The 13645-nt window shown below is 32.8% G+C and overlaps 1 pseudogene; it reads left to right on the top strand.

Annotated features, from left to right (window-relative positions):
- The first annotated feature begins 3087 nt into the window (after positions 1–3087).
- Positions 3088–3693, top strand: LOC143566820 (secreted RxLR effector protein 161 pseudogene; annotated as a pseudogene).
- The last annotated feature ends 9952 nt before the right edge of the window (positions 3694–13645 follow it).

The raw sequence follows: 13645 nt of genomic DNA, 5'->3' as shown, positions 1-13645 counted from the left end.
GTGAGAAACTCACATTTGAAATTAGAAGGACAACTTGGAAACTATACGGGAAGCGCGTTATATGAAACCAAAAGTTCGAATCTCGCGAGCTAAAATAATAAACACGATAATTATTGACTAAATAATGGAAATGAAACGTCGGTCTTAAAGTCCATGTGTTATTATTTATGTATATAGTTAAATACTTTTACACCTTTAACATATAATAATGTTTAAGTTTAACGGATTTAACGATCTATTATTATAATAGTATTTATGAGTTTACTATTAATTTGTATATAATGTCTACGGGGTTTTAGCGTTATAGGTATATTTTAGTATAACATTTGACGGTTTAGTTTCTATAAAATTGTAATGATATTATATATATATATATATATATGTATGTATATATATACATATATATATATATATGTTACGAGTTAAACAACGTCTAGGGTTTGTAAAAGTTGGATTCTTGGTTAAAAAGGTGAAAAAAAAATAATATAAACAATTGTTATCTTATTTAAAAATTATTTAAATTGATTGATAATGATTTATATAAATATATATGATTTATTATTTTTAATTATTATAATTTAAAACAATGTAAGAAAAATGTTTCAGTGACCCGGGTTCGAACCCGGGTCTCTGTGACCACGTAAAGTGTATAGAGCCACTGGACCATAAACCCATCTTAAACTATACAACATCTTAAACTTCATCTTCTCCACCATAAACCCTAGGTGTTCAATCCTTCTAAACTGTTCCATGTTTGTTTAATTAGTGTTAGGGGTTTTTTTTGTCGGGTTAAAACGAATCAAAACCATGTAAAATTTACCTTCGATGGTGCCGGAAAGATGACGGACGGAGCTTGGTCGGAATCGGATATGGGTGAACGAATGAGAGGTTATAAACAGTTTTTTTGTGAGATATTATGTTCGAAACAGGTTTAGGAGATGATTATTGTCCTATATATAATGCAAATCCGATTAATTCGTGTTTAATTCGTGATAATGGTGGTTTTATTATAATCCGATTAGTGGTGGATTAATGTGCATTAAATGGATCGTAAATGACGAAATGAATTAGATAATAATGTTAAGGAGTTGTGGAGACATCGTTTGGTATGTTTAACGGATCAAAACGAGTTATAAACGGTGTATTTGGTGTTGCCGGCGCCGGAATTCCAGCAGCCAGATCTTAGTCGGAAAACCAAACGGGAAGAAGGGGGGAGGGCTGGTTGGGTTGGGATTTTATAATATTATTATTATTATTATAAATTAAATTAACCTTTTGGCCCCTAGACTTTTGAACATATATAAAACTAAATTTAACTTAATTTACTCCTTAACCCTTAACTTTATAAACATATATAATTAGATAGAAAACTTTTTCTACTTTGATTTGTTTACGTTATATACTCGAATAGTTTGAATCTTGATTATTTTATAAACCTTTAAGGCTCGGAGATCCATTAATCGAACAATGCTAATAGAAAATGAACATAAACGAACTTTAAATCCTTGAATATGACATAAATTGATAACTTTCAAAAACAAGTACATTGAAATGACAAAACGGGTCGGTTCAACAAAAACAAATACAAATACGAATACGAAAAAAATTGACAAATGTCACATAACACCATATGAAGCAATGTCAGGGCGAAAGACGAATTTGAAACACTTGAGAGTGTTCGGCTGTGTGGCTCACGCGAAGATTCATGCAGTAAATTTAAGGACACTTGATGATCGAAGTTAAAGAACCATTTATTTGGGTACCAAACCAGTAAGTAAAGCATATCGGTTATATAAACCAAATACAAATAAAGTAATGGTGAGCCGTGATGTTGAATTTGAATAAAACAAGGCATGAGATTGGAAGAATCATCTCACAAACGCCGATGAAGGACCCGAATGGGTAGACTTTGTGGTTGAAGGAGAATTAACCACAACCGATGATAATCAAGATGAGACCTATGGGGAAGATCTCGATGAACCAGAAACCCCAAGTACCCCACGAAGCCAAAGATCACAGTTAATAGGGCAAAATACACCCTCAATAGACTCTAACTCATCCAGTCCATGTCAAGATGAATCTCCTGTGTTTTCTCAAAATGAATCAGTAAATGAAAACACTGAAAGTGAAGAGATAGATCCTAACGTAGATGACACACCAATTCAAGGTCTATGTAATTTGGCTGAAATATATGAAAGAGCTCCAGCCATGGACGAACATGGAGATTTTTTAATTAAAGGAGTTGACATGTATGGAAATGTACTCCTACTGATGCGCGAAGAACCGATGAATTACAAAGAAGCGACTGGAAATAATGCATGGGAAAAGGCGATGAAAGACGAGTTAGATTCGACAGAAAAGAATAAATCATGGACACTGACCAACCTACCTTCTGGACACAAGCCCATTCGTTTGAAATGGGTATTTAAGCTGAAGAAAGATGCGAAAGGTGAAGTAACAAAATATAAAGCACGCGTTGTCGCAAAAGGATACGTACAAAGACATGGTATTGACTATGAAGAAGTATTCTCACCAGTAGCTAGAATCGAAACCGTTCGTCTACTACTCGCACTAGCTGCACATGAAGGATGGGTTATTCATCACCTCGATGTCAAGAAAACATTCTTTCATGGTGAATTAAACGAAGAAGTATATGTAGAACAATCTGAAGGTTTCGTGTAACCAGGAGCTGAAAACATGGTCTACAAACTAATAAAAGCATTATATGGACTACGTCAAACACAACGAGCTTGGAATATTAAATTAAATAATACTTTAAAGGACCTTGGTTTCAAGAAATGTCCAAGAGAAGCAGCAGTGTATACACGTGAAAAGGGAAAAAGAAAGTTAATAGTAGGCGTCTATGTTGATTACTTAATCATAAAAGGAAACGATAAAGAAGATATCTCAAAATTCAAGCAGCAAATGAAGAAATCATTTGAAATGAGTGATCTTGGAGAACTAAAGTACTATCTAGGGATCGAAGTACTACAAAATGAAGAAGGGGTGACGTTAAAGCAATCGGGTTATGCAAAGTAGCTATTAAAGGACGCTGGGATGTCAGAATGTAATCCTATGCGATACCCGATGGAAGCGGGTCTAAAATTATCAAAGAATGAAGAAGGAGCTGAAGCAAATGCAACGGAATACCGAAAGCTGATAGGATGTCTAAGGTATATAACTCATACAAGACCAGACATCAACTTTGCAGTAGGATATGCAAGTCGGTTTATGCACTCGCCAAAAGTAGCTCACATGAAAGCCGTGAAACACTTACTACGATATGTAAGAGGTACAATCGAGTACGGAATTCAGTACAATAAAGGAGGCAGAAAAGTATTTAAGGGTTATAGTGATAGTAGCTATAACATGGACATTGATGATGGAAAAAGCACAACTGGAACTGTATTTTATTTCTTTGATGCTCCGATTGCATGGAATACTCAGAAACAATCTACAGTTGCTCTATCATCTTGTGAAGTTGAATTCATGGCAGCCGCCTCAGCTGCATGTCAAGCCTTATGGTTACAAGGATTGTTAGAAGACTTGACTAGTTGGAAGCAAGAGAAAGTGACACTGTTTGTGGATAACATGTCAGCGATAGCATTGATGAAAAATCCAGTGTTTCACGACCGAAGCAAGCATATAAGTATAAAATACCACTTCATACGAGAATGCGTGGAGAAGCAGTAAATCGAAGTGGAGCACATTAGTGGCGAAGAACAGAAGGCATATATACTAACGAAGGCATTACCAAGAATCAAGTTCATGGAGATATGCGAACTACTAGGTGTCAAGGACCTCGCAATACAAGATCGAGATTAAGGGGTGATTTTTAGTTAATCATCGACCATGTTAAGTTTACTAATGTTTAGTAAACTATGTTAGAAAATACCGTTAGTATAGTTTAGTGTCATAATTGTAATTAGGTGATAGTTTGTGTACAAAATGTAAATATGATACATAGAACCGATGCGTCATTTTATGAAACGTCGCGTTCCTTGCTAGAGTAACCGTCTCCGGGAATAACCGTCACCGGAGAGTATAAGTACCCCTCCCCGGTTAATTGTAATTCATAAAAAACACATTCAAATTAATAAAGAAATCGTTTACATATTATTATGTGTTCATATTATTGTTTATCGATCCAATTTGTTATCAGACAAAAGAATAAAAAGCGACTGTGGGTCAATTCTGCACGACCCTTTTGACCTGCACATTGATAGAAATTGTCTCTTTCGATAATCACTTTTTACCCAAAAGGTGATAACTGAACCAAATATGCTACTTTATCTTTTATGCAAAACGACAAAGTGTTCAGGGTGTACATATAATATAATAGGGAAGCCGAGGGTAATTGTCCAAATGAAAATTATAGTGGGGGATCTTCCTTAGTGGGGCCGTTATTATCGTAGGCCAACAAAGATATAATCATTAAAATTTAGATGTATATGTCAATTAATGAATGGTATTTTTTATCTTAAAACTTTGAGTTTTTATTCTTCGTCAACGCAGGCGGACAATCGACATTGACCGATTAGTACACCTATTTTGTAGCTTATTCTGAGCTCATGTGTTGACACCAACCATGCACACATGCTTGGTAGATTTTTAGGTGAAGTCGTGTTAAGTTTTATAGAAAACTTTTCATGGTGGTTTACTTTAATTGTAATATGTATAGCCGTATAGGTGTATGGATGTCTTTTACTTAACATATAACATTCAATTGTTGTCGTAGGAGACTTAAGAAACCTAATAAGAGGGTCACACATTTGATCAATCTTTTCCTCTAATGTCATTCTCTCATAGCTGGCACCCAACTTGACCCGACTTATTTCGTCTGTTTGATTATACACTTTACATAACCCATTATGTTACGCATATTGATTTTGTTATTACTTTTTTTGTTTTGTTTTAAAATTTACTTCTTAACACCAAACAAAAAAGTAAGCGTCTTTTTTCGTTTATTTTAATAGTAACTTTTTATGCTTTCTTATATGCTTGATTTTATTATCCTTTACTTTTATGTTTACTTATACTTCAATATAAAAAGTTGCTTCTTTAATTTGAATAATCACTTATATTTTGTACATTTCAATCAATGACATGCACATATATGGCGTGTTAGGTCGCGAAATATGACATGACCTACTTATACCAGTAAAGGAATCTAACAAGACCTTAAACTATTAAACAACCTTATACATTTTTTTATGTCTAATTCTGAAATCTGACCTAACCAATTTTGAAGAAGATAAATCAAGGAAAGTTGATTTATTATACTCAGAGTTAGAAAACATAATGTTGGTTTAGGTGTCAAAATTTCAATAAATCGATACTGCAAGGCAGTGATTGTTTTGCTGGAGATGGTACATAGAAAAGTGAGATTGGAAATCCTCCCAGAGATCCTACAGGTTTGTAACTGGAAAAAATAACATCGATTCTAATGTCATAAATGTCAATAAATTGGAATGATGTTGTAAATAAAGGAATTTTAGGGATTTACATGTGTTATACATTTCTAATTCCTTTCATTATCAAACCCTAATTTAATTTCTATCATCTACATATTTTCGTTGTTGTGCTGTCATCTCCATCACCGGTTAACTTTGGATTTCTACTCATCATCGTCAACCTCCCCTCTCATGCATCAACCACCATTGGCGCCTACATCAACTGCTCTTCTTTTGTTGGATTTCTCCTTGATCACTATTATGAATAGTTCATGAACATAAACTAACGTAAACGAACATAATTTTACAAAGGTAAAAAACCCAAATGAACATATATGAACATAAACGAATATAAATATACATACTTAAATGAACACAAACGAACCAATATAAAACAACCACCGTAATATGAGGGCTAAAAGCTAGTGTGTGTATGAGTGTCTATATATATATATATATATATATATATATATGGGAGGGTTATCCTAAAAATAAATAGTTCCAAGGAAGACTAGGAATAAATCATGACCATTGGATCATGTTAATCAATGGTTGAGATTTAAAATTACCAATAACCGACGTAGTTTCCTAGAATTTCTCATTCATTATTATAACCGACATAGTTTCCTAGGATTGTTCTTTCCCCATCATTTGTAATGCCAAATGTCAAAATTTTGTTGGCTAGCTCCTTATTCTTATTTGAACCCTTATATATATATATATATATATATACTATATTATAATACATATAGGAAGGGCAAAAACGTCATTTACTCAAAAACTCTTAAAAATTAAGAGATACAACTAATAATGGTTGAGGTACAACCCTTTAATGCATTCCAGAATACAAATCCTTAATATCCCGCACGTTTCTTCTTTCCATTCCAGATCCCCTTTCACACAACAATTCAAATTTCAAAATTCAAAACCTTATCCTTTTCATTTTACTGCAAAAGTGCAAATCACACTGCATCTCATTTCTTCACTGCGTACCAGCTTTTTTTCACTCACAATTTGAAATATGTTAACGATGGTGCAAATTAATACCCATATATCATTCTAATTGTTAATCGTATGTGTTTTTAGAGGTTCGGTAACTAGCATCCACGGTTCATTCTTGCTATTGCGCTTTTGATAATGGCTCTTTTCTTCTTCAAGTGACAGATTAAGGTATTGTTTAATTTGTTTTTTTGTTTCTTTGTACCCTAAATGTCGTTTGTTTTGAATTAGCATTTATGGTTTTGTGGTTTTCGTTTTCGTTTTTTCTTGTGGATTTTGTTGTTAATTTCTGCCTTAATTGTTGTTTTTGTATGATGTTCAACATATATGACTACTTATTTTGTTAAATTGCTTTTAGCTCTTAGGTGTCTTCAACTTATTATATGATGTAGGTATTTGTTTGGTTTAGTCACATTAAGTTCACCAGTGGTTAACAAATTTTAGGTTTTAGTTTTATTTTTGTTTACAGGTGTGGCAGTAGTATTATTGAAAGCTTTGAAGCATTTAGTGGATGAATGGTGTTGCCTTGGCTACCTTTGGTAGCTGTTCGGGTAAGTCTTTAATCTCTTACATGTAGAAGTCATTATATGTGCAAGTATATATTTCGTTTAGGTGACTGTAGGTTTGCAAGTGCTTAAAAAATTTCAGTTATTGGGTTTTATCCTTGTTTATGTGATTTGTGTAGTCAAATAGGTATGTAGTATATACATGTATAGCCTATTATGTTGCTTTTTGTTCCGTTTAGGTGACCATAAGTTTACAAATTTTAGGTAGTAGGTGATTAGTGTAGTTAAATACACAACAATTCTTGAGAATAGACACTAATGTCATGCTTTACGTCTCAGGATTTAGCGAGAAAAGTAGTTTTTAACAATGCTAAACGGGTGGTTTTTGCGGGTTGATGTGTCGAGCCCGACCCAAAAACATCGCTGAACCGAAGTTAGTGTCACAATCATCAAAAAAGAGAGTTTTATTTGCATATTGTTACTCTAAATTTATTAATTTACATTTTATTGATTGTTGACTGATATGTGTTATTCATTTTGTTATTCTTTATTATTGAGTCTATTTATGATGTTGTGACAAGTAGCTAGGTGGGTAAGGGTTTGTTACTTGATTGCAAAGCTCATAACTTTAGTCTTCAATACTGGATTGAAGCTGTAAATTTTGGGTTTAATATATTTTAACCTTCTTTTGATTTTTGGAGGTTATTTGAGTCAAATTTGTGATGTTGTAACAGGCGGGTCATTTTGAAGTAACTTGTATTGCTAATAAGAAGGTCCAAGGTTTCATAATCCCTCTTCAAACAGCTGAAACTCTATTGGGTTACAGAAGACGTCTTTCATAATGGCATATTTGGTTGTAGCAAATTGGAGCAAAAAGGGGTGTTTCGGTAAGTAATTTGTACTCTTTTTATATGTATATATAGTCCAGTTCTCTGAATAATTTGGTTTTTATTTTTGTTAATGTTAAAGGTATCAATAATTTACACATATACCATCTAACCATGCTGGCCACGCAACCATCTGTTTAAAAGTTGAGCAACATGGTTTTGGTTAGTTTAGATTTATTAGTCAGGACTTCACACAAGTTCCATTTTGTCACTTGCAGAGTTCAGAATGTCGTGGTTCAGAACTTGAGTCAGGAAGTTAGACGTAAAAGAGTTAGAACGTTTCACTATTCAGAAAGTTTTTGACAGGTTCCTCTTTATATTATTTTACATATAATCATATGATGGTGTATTCAAATAATCCTCTTTAAAAATATTGCTAACAATAAAAAGTTGCCTTTTATAGTTCAAGGCTATGGTGGAGAAATGTCTCGCAAGATGGGAAATATCTTAGTTACATGACATAAAAGCATAGTCGGGGATACATACACATAGGTAGCACCATCGTCAAGTTCATTTAAGTTCAATATATAAAAATATTACAGTCATAAGTAATAACAATTACATGTAACCACTGTCGGTACATGCCTAACCGTTATGAGCGTAACGCCGCATCGGACGCGCAACCAGTGTCGTTACATGCCTAACCGTTACCAATACGTGCGCAAGCCAACATCGGACGTATAACTGGTGCTGGTAATTTGGCAACATCAGATTATTTATTATGAAAGCAACATATTAAAACAAGGGTAATATGACAAACAAAAATTTTGGTTTTGAATTTGTAGTTGCAGAGGTGTTTAAGGGAAAATTTGGGTATTTAAAAATTGGTCATATGTAGTATAAAAATTAGATATATATTAATTTATAATAGGCCGCTTTAAAACAGAACGTTTGGTTTGGTTAGTTATTCTGTTTTTCATATTGGCTCGATTGAATTATTCGGTTTAGCCCGGTTTAAAAAGATATTGGTTTGGTTCGGGTTAAAATGGTTCGTTTTAAAATGATATCAGTTTGGTTTGCGTCAAAAGGGGTCGTTTTAAAAAGGTATCGGTTTTGTTCGTGTTAAAAAGGGCCGTTTTAATAATAGCAGTTTATTTTGTGTTAGGAGATCTGAAATGACCTGTATTAGCAAATCTGACCCGTTACAGAATGCGGTTAGGCTTATTGCGTTCAAACATATCAATTGTACTATGTTTCAAAATTTAATCATTTAGTGTGGTCGGTTTGTGATAGTGGTCACTTCATCAAATTGTTGTAGGGTCTTTTGAGTTTCAAAATTAAATAATGCAATAAACATCTAAAAGGAAATTTGAGATTTGGATTTGATGGAATTGGTAGAACAAGTTCGAGATTGATTTCTGTGTAAACTAATTTGAGTTTTGATGTCAATTAGTTTTTGCTCCCTGATTATATGGATTATAATGTGAAGTTACATGAATAAGAAAACTAACAAGCACTATTCTAGACGTGCACAAATCGGGTATTTTTTAAACCCGGAACCGACAAATCGGGTATTTTTTAAACCCGGAACTGGTTCCGGATATGGTCAACAAAAGTCAAACCGGGTCCGGGTAGGAACTGGTTCCGGGTATAGTCGGGTATTTAAACGGGTTTTGACCGGTTCCTCCGGGTTTTTTTTCGAGTTTCGGGTAGGGTAGGGTCGGGTTTTGATCGGGTATTTCCGTTTCCGGTTCCACTGGTTCCGGGTCGGTTCGGATCCGGGTACGGCTCCAAGAAGGAATCCTATACCTGGTCCTACCCGCGGGTCGGGTACGGGTAGGAACCGGTTCCGGGTCAGGTACGGACCTGACCTTTTTGTGCACCACTACACCATACAACGTATTATTGCATTAGGACTAATAAATTAACATAAACAAGTATCGTGTCGCAAACCCACTAAACCACCTTTTACACTTTGCATCTGATCCAACTTTTTTATTCTATTTTGTTGTACTGCATGCCTTGTTGTTAGAACTATGCATACCTACATGTTTTATGGTGGTGTTGACAAACAAGTCAAATGTTTGGACCTAGGCGAGTACAAGGTTTTCATCATTGACCAAATTATTTTTATTTTACTTTATGTATGTGCTGCACTTTCTAAGATTTATTCTTTGTTTTTGTATCATAAACGAGGCTAATGATCCACCTAATATGTAACCTGATATAAATCGATAAGATTTACCAAGCAGGTAAATTTAACTGCTGTAAATGTACCTTTCGTCAATTATTTGTTTGTTACAAAACTTAATAATTTTTTGAGTACATGATCAATTGCATTTATAAAAACTGAACTTTAAAAGACCGCTATTTCAAATAAAGAGTTAATTCTAATTCACGTTCATTGATTTTATGGTTAAATAATATGGGATCAAGGAACCAAAAATCCTTTTTGCAATGGATGTGTGTAACAGTTAGCATGGTCAATCTTACGCATGAGTATTATTTATTAATTTTTTTTTGTCTTTTAGATTGTTAGTTCACGTTATTGGCCATTAGTTTCTTGCTATAGGTGCACAAAAAACCGAAACCGACCTGGACCAGTGGAACCGGTTCCTCTAATACCCGGTCAAAACCCGAGCCTAACCTACCTAAAACCCGAAAAAACCGGTGAACCGGTCAAAACACGGTCAAACACCCAACTATATCCGGAACCGGTTCCTATCCGGAACCGGTTTTGACTTTTTTTAACCATACCCGAAACCGGTTCCTACCCGGTTTGTGCGCTTCTATTTCTTGCTATAGGACCTTTGTTCTCGGCGTTCAAAACTCCATTTTAAGAAAGTTTATGACACATTAACACTAAGGATGAAGGAAAAATGAAGTGGATCATTTTATTATACTTTTAAATAATATGACTTCTAGAATTTTTAAAATGATCTTCACACTTTTACCTATGTGCATGCGATATCTATGTTTTTCTTATATTGTTGTACAAGTCTTTATCGGATCCCGCCACATCGCGCGGGTTCCTACTAGTATATATATATATATATATATATATATATATATATATATATATGATTGATTTCTTTTGAGAACCACTTTGAGTTTTAAGAACTCGAAAGAACTCAACGTAACAAATTTTTTTTTCGAATTTTTTTACACATGTGTAATACGTAAGTGTAAGTGATGTACAAAAAATTACGGTATTTTTTTACACACCGAATCGACTTTTTACACATGTGTAACTAACGTTTAAACTTGTGTAATTATCAAAAATACTTATTCTCTCTCCTGCTTCATTTTTAATTGAATTTAATCTCAGCCACATATTTCATATCATTTAATTAGATGTGTGGTTTAAAATTAAGTTCTTAAAGTTCTTAAAACTCACAATGGTTCTCAAAATAACTTTCCCCTATATAATATATATATATATAGGGGATGGTTCATGCAAGAAGTGAAATTATAGCGATAAGTGGGAAAAGTGAATCTTAGCCGTTGATTAAGTTAATAAATGGTTCAAAATACAAAAGACATTTATATAATTTCAAACGACATTAATATAGTGGTCATTAATATGAAAGGGCAAAACTGTCATTGTATGTTGCATAAAAGAAAAAAACGTATGGACTTTATGAAATCCTTAAATTATACCTATATAAACTTACATTTAGATTATAGTGTATTTGAAAAAAAAAATTGACTTTTATTATTGGATCAATTTGTAAATATTCGAAGGATTATGGTTTGTCGTTTTCAATTTTTTTTTCCAATCACATTTAATATAATTTACAACATTAAATATATGACCACATTTAAATTATTTACGAAGAGGTCTCGATCGAAAAATTATGATTTTTATTATTGAATCCATTTGTAAAGATGTAACAATATAATGTTCACCAAACATCTCAGTTGTGTACTTGTGTAGAATAAGTTTTTTTTTCTTTAAATGTGTCGGATAAGTTTCTTTTTTTTATTGTGTAGGGTTTGTAAGATAAGTTTTCTTTACTGTGTAGGGTTTGTAGGATAAGTTTTCTTTACGGTGTAGGGGGTGTATGATACATTATTTTACTGTGTAGGGTGTGTAGTGTAAGTTTTTTTTTATTGTATAGGGTGTGTAGGATAAGTTTTTCGTTACTGTGTAGGGTGTGTACTATAAGTTTTTTTTTATTGTGTAGGATGTGTAGGATAAGTTTTTCTTTTACAGTGTAGGAAATAGTTTTTAACGAGTCAATGTGTAGGATATATATGCTTACTCTGCATGGTAAATAATGTTGTTGAAGTTCAAGACAAGAAAGCAAAAAAATGTCAAAATTGAGCAATGTGAAATTCAAAGTCTACGTACACCAATAATACATGTATATTGTTGATATTATTGTGATTCATATATGACTTAAGTTTCTGTATAATAATTTGATGTGATGAAAATAATAATAACCATTTTTCATTCAGTTAGAATATTTTTTTCAATACAAATATTCTACTATTATGGTTATATTTAAAATTGTAAACATGGTTCATGGTTGATGGTGAAAGTCTTTAGATATTTATTATAAATAAAAAATAATAATATGTTTTGAAACCCTTTACAATTAATAGTTACCAAAACTAAATTTTGGATAGATTACATTCATACCCTTGTAGGTAAATTAATGGAAAAATAAAAAAAAAATATATGATTGGTTGTAATAACTTCTCGTACTTCTCGCGCTAAGAATACTTCTGAAATGAACCTAATCCTATATATATATATATATATATATATATATATATACATATATATATAATGGGTGAGTTATTGTACAACAATGGCTTATTGTACCTTACGTAAGCGACCTTTCATAGCACTGGATTACAAAACACGCGGCGGCAGTTTCGTAAATAACCCAAACTAGTTCATGATCAAATTCATCGATTACAAATCCATTCTGATCCAAATTCTGAACTCCTCGCTCTATCTCATCCAATTTCTAAACCCTAATAAGAGCTTACAGTATGAAATCTCTAAAGTCAAAACAAAAATCAAAATAGAACATCGTTGAACATCAAGAATCTTCAAAATTAATAAAAATAATGATTTAATCAATCGAAATGATGTGTAGTCGATTATGAAATTGCATAATAGTACACTCAATTTAGCTTTAATTATGGTTCAAAACATTACGTTTAAACATTCTAAACAAAACTAAAGACACTATGTACTAGGGGTGTTCATTGTTCGATTTAAAACCATGAAACCACCAAACCGTTCATCGGTTCAGTTACACGGTTGTTTTTTTTTCCTTAAATTTTGGTCGTTCGGTTTTAATATTTTCAAACCATAGTGAATGGTTTGGTTTACGGTTGATACCGAAAACCAACCGTATAAAACCGGACCGGGCCGTATAGTTTAATTAATTATATTTAATTTTTAATCTATAATTTTTATTATATGTATATATGTGTTAAATTAGAAGTGTGAAGTGTATTATATATGTGTATATAACACATATAAACTATATTCTAACAATAAATAAAACTATGGCTAAGCCTAAATCCTAAATGTACATGGCATCTAAAAATAAGCGTATCAGAATGCTTGAAGTCTGTAAGACAATTTACCAACCGTACCTATTTCTAATCCAGATACTTTTGTCTGTCATTTTTTGTATCAAATCCTAATATACGCGCCATTTGAATATTCGAAGAACACAGTAACAGCTCTAAGAAAATGAAATTATATTGGACATAAATATATCAAACCTTAGTTTGGAATAAAGTATAAAATCACAATGAACCTAAACCATGAAACCAAACCGGAACCAACCGCTACTAACGGTTTGGTTTGGTTCTGTTTTCGACTTCTATGGTT

This window comes from Bidens hawaiensis, unplaced genomic scaffold (genome assembly GCF_021521415.1).
Source record: "Bidens hawaiensis isolate Kalapana, Puna unplaced genomic scaffold, B.hawaiensis_p1.1 tig00023053_1, whole genome shotgun sequence".
Lineage (NCBI taxonomy): Eukaryota > Viridiplantae > Streptophyta > Magnoliopsida > Asterales > Asteraceae > Bidens > Bidens hawaiensis.
This window is presented reverse-complemented; position numbering and strand designations above follow the sequence as displayed.